Genomic DNA, 4372 nt, shown 5'->3' on the forward strand with positions numbered 1-4372 from the left:
TGGGTATCCAAACTAACGACGAGTCAAAATCGGGTTGTAGTTAATGTCTCCCTTTGTACCAAGAAGAGGTACATTAGAAAACTCACCACAATTATCAATAATTGTCACCCCCTAATAAGCACGATCAAACCAATCAATGTCAGAATGAGTGAGAGACATAATATTTTGTGACCATAGCAAACAATCCTTAAGGTCCCAAAAGGCAGCAGATCGAGGCAAGTGCGAAATAAACCACTTGTAGAGCAGAGTTGTACAACATATGATCACTCTTCCTTTAAGAAAATTCCTGAGATGGACTGAATGGTAAACATCTGCAAGCAAGGTAGGAATTGGATTTTCAGTTAAGAATATTTTGATAGCATTAATGTTAACAAAGTCGTCAACATTAGGGAAGAGGAACAATCCATAGATGAGCAAGGGAAGAATGACCTCAAAAGCGTCCATACTCTTCATAGCTTCCTCTATCAAGAATTTAGCAGGTAAGCCAATAATTCCTCCTTTTATGGTCAGATTAGCTTTGATCTCAGACATCCTCAAATAAGTAGCTTCTGCAATGTCTTGATGCTTTAGAATTTCTTCTAAATCGGAAAAAGGGACTTGATCAGGAATGGGTAGGCCAATCAGGTGAGAAAACTCCTCCAAGGTAGGCACAAGCTGATAACCTGGAGAGTGTAAGACCCTAATTTTGACCCTAAGATCCCTCATGACATCATATCATTTGCTCATTGCATTGCCTCAAGGATCATAACATCTTGGCTCCTCTACCCTTGGGTTGGGACTTGTGTGAGTTGGTTTGAGACCACCAAGCATGCTTGAATTGTATATTATTGCTTTTCTTATTTTTCTTACTAACCAAAAGCACAAAAATATGTCACTAACTTATTTTGTTTTGAAGCTCAAGCAATCATGAGATCCCTTGCTCCTAGGAGGCTCCTATGCTCATTGAAGTGGCTAGATGGAGATGAAAGCAAGCATGGCAATGGTTTCCAAAGCTCTCAATCATCATATATGTCTCCCAAGTATTTCAATTTTCCAATTTGATCAAGATAAACCAAAGGGCTTGAGGCTTGTTTCCCAAGGAAACCCTAATTCATCTGTGCATTGACTGTGCCTTGCTCATGAAGCAACCTCAACCTATGATCAAATTCAATCAAGGGAAGTTATTTCATTCATAATTTTATACATATATGAGCTTATGTGAGTGTCCTTAATCATTCATTCATCAAGACTTGAAGTTTGGACTTGAGAAGTTGACCAGTCAAGTCATCTGACCAAATTGAAATCCACTTAGACCTAACTTTTGATATGTTTGTCAAATGAAGATGACCCCAAGAGAAAAAATATTTTTAATAACCATATGAACAACTTTAATATTCATAAAAAATTCATTTGAAACTTGGAAGGTCATCATTCATTTCACAACATTATAGGTCATTTTGACTGAAACCCTAATTTTGGGTCAACTTCCCAAGGACCTAACTCCTTCATTTTTTATGATTTTTGAGGTGATACCAATTGCATTGGAAAGCTTAAGATGTCTACTTAAAATGTCATGTTGGACAAAATTTCATAATCCTAAAAGAAACACATGTGATAATACAAAACATTATAGGTCATTTTGGACCAAAGCCATTGAATCTTGAAAAAGTCCAACTTTAAGTGCCCATAAATTTCTCATTAAAAATCGAAATGATGCAATATTTAAGTCTAAACCGATCATCTTAAAAAGATCTACAACTTTGATGTTGGAGGTTTTTCCATTTGAGGCTTGAATCATTGAAATATAAGGGCTTGAAGTTGGTCATTTGTGGCAAATTTTTCAAAGGCATGTTTTGTACCTCAAACTTCATGATCAGTTTTCATAATTTTCCAAACTCCAAATGGATTTTTGTCCAACATAGTTTTTGTTCCTTATGTCAAGACCTTTCCAACCATTACTTACATGCCTATGATTGGATTTTTTTATGTATGACTTTCAAAGAGAGGAACATTTGTGACCATTTATGCATTTCACATGGAATCTTCATGCACAAGCAAATACCATTCAAATTGCACGTCCATTTCCATTTGGTATATGTTCAACATTCATTTCCATCAGCTTTTGGGCCTCATATGCGCCTGTATAGGCCCATGCATGGAGGACCTAAAGCTTCATGCACACGGATTCTTCACCTCTTTGCTTGCACTTCATCTATAAATAGCATGCTTGCTTCATTCAATATCGATCCTTGAATCAACCTGAAGCTCTGCAGAAATCGAAACCCAACCACACTAGAGGAATTTTGATTTTACTTTCTCAAGTTCAAACTTGAATTTCAACTTCCCTGGTTGATCTTCAGTTTATAATTCCTAAGCTTATCATCATCATCATCTCAAGATCAAGTTGGAAGCAAGAGTTGGAAGGAATCGTGCTAACCAAAACTGCACTTCAAAGGTTTATGCTCAAACTATTTTGATCCATATCTCCTCATATAATGTGAGTTGCTTGTGTTTGTTTGGTTCTCTAAAGTCCTCGTGTGAGAGGCAAGCCAATGGTGGCTTTGATTTTGTGAATTGATGCATTTTAGATTGAACACCTGGATTTTCCATCTCAGATTTATCACTCCATAGAGATCTTGAGAGAAATCCAAGGTTACAGGGGTGATGTACATCACCCCAACTTTAATTTGGTACAAGGATCGTGCAATTTGGTTGAGGTTGCAAAACCTGCAACTGGTGCCCGGTTTCTGTTGGCTCACCGGAGAAGACGGTGGTTTCCACCACCGTCCCCACGTGGAACATCCATAGCCTTCAGACCTGGCTCATAAGATCTAATCTTTGCCTTTGCTTCATTTGACCTTTTTTAATCCAGTTTGCTTCGCGTTTGACTAATGACCACAATGCGCGCGCGCCTCAGAGCCATAGGATTGTCCACGTCAATTAATGAAAGTGGATCCAAGCGCTGTGGTTTTTCCAGATTTTTTTAATTTCTATTTTATTTTCTTTAATTCCTTTTATTTTCAAAAATTCATAACTCTTTTATTTGGAATCACAAAAATATGAGACCAATTGCAAAAATTTTCTTTTAAAATCTAGTTTCATAATCTGATTTTTAATTATTTTTGTGATTCCATTTCATATTTTTTTGTGAATTATTTTGTTTTTAATAGTTTTTAATTCATTTTAAATACTTTTTGATATTCAAAAATTCCAAAAATATTTTCTTAACACATTTGGATCATGATAAGTCTATGAAAATATTCTCATCAATTTCTTAATTGATTTGAGATTTTAATTCATTTGTGTTATATTTTAATGCTTTTAATTGATTTTAAAATAGTTTATGTTTTCAAAAAATGTTGAGAAAATTTGTCAAACCTTGTTTGACCATGTTAGACTTATGATGATTCAATTGGACTTATCCAAGTTGATTTGAATTGAATTTGAAGTTTGACCATACTTTGTTCATTTTATTTTATGTATTATTTTAATTCCAAAAAATACCAAAAATATGTTTGACCTTTCTTGACTTCTAATCTTCATTTCACTTCTGTTTACCATTGATTGATGTTGATTTCATTCACAATTGATCATTGTGTTTTGATTATGTCAATTGAATTTTCATTTTGAACATTTCATCTTCATCTCTCTTCTTTTTCTTTTTCTTTTGGCCAATGAGTTAATGATTTGTGGTTAGTCTAGACATATGAGAGGTTTAACCTTCTTTGATCCAAATCAAACTCAACTTGATCAAAGATCAAGTGAGTTGCTTTGTGTCCAAGATAGGTTGCTTCTTGGTCAAGCAAAGAACTTGGAATCCATACAAGGCCTTTCCCTCTTTTCTTTTGGCATGCCAAGTTGTAGGAGCTTGGCTTACTAGTCATGATCTCTAACTTGTGTTTATTTGCCTATAGTTTTATTGACCGGCCTCAGATAGGTGTGACTACTACATTAATCCACTTAATATTGCTTAACATAGCGCTAAATTATCATATGACACACTAACACTAACTACTAATTACTAACTTTTAATTCAAACATTTAATTCTTGCAATTTACTTTAATGCAGTTTAATTTCTTGCTCATTTATTCATCTTGCCTTTTCCCTTTGCTCACTTGAGCTTATGTTTATGTTTATGCTATTTTCCTTTTGCTCACTTGAGCTCATTATTGTGAATAAATATATTGTGGCTTTGTGCTTGTTTTGTGATTGTTTGTGTGAATCCAATGCAAAAAGGAGAAAAGACTTAGAATTAGGACCTTACCTATGCTTAATGGAGTTCAAGAGAAACTAGGCCCCATGCCTTTAGAATGCCTAATCTTAAAGTTGACTTGAAAGGACCTCTAATTCTAAACTCATTCTTTGTCTGTTCCTCTTATTGCATTGTGAACT

Source organism: Lathyrus oleraceus, chromosome 2, assembly GCF_024323335.1.
Source record: "Lathyrus oleraceus cultivar Zhongwan6 chromosome 2, CAAS_Psat_ZW6_1.0, whole genome shotgun sequence".
Classification (NCBI taxonomy): Eukaryota; Viridiplantae; Streptophyta; class Magnoliopsida; order Fabales; family Fabaceae; genus Lathyrus; species Lathyrus oleraceus.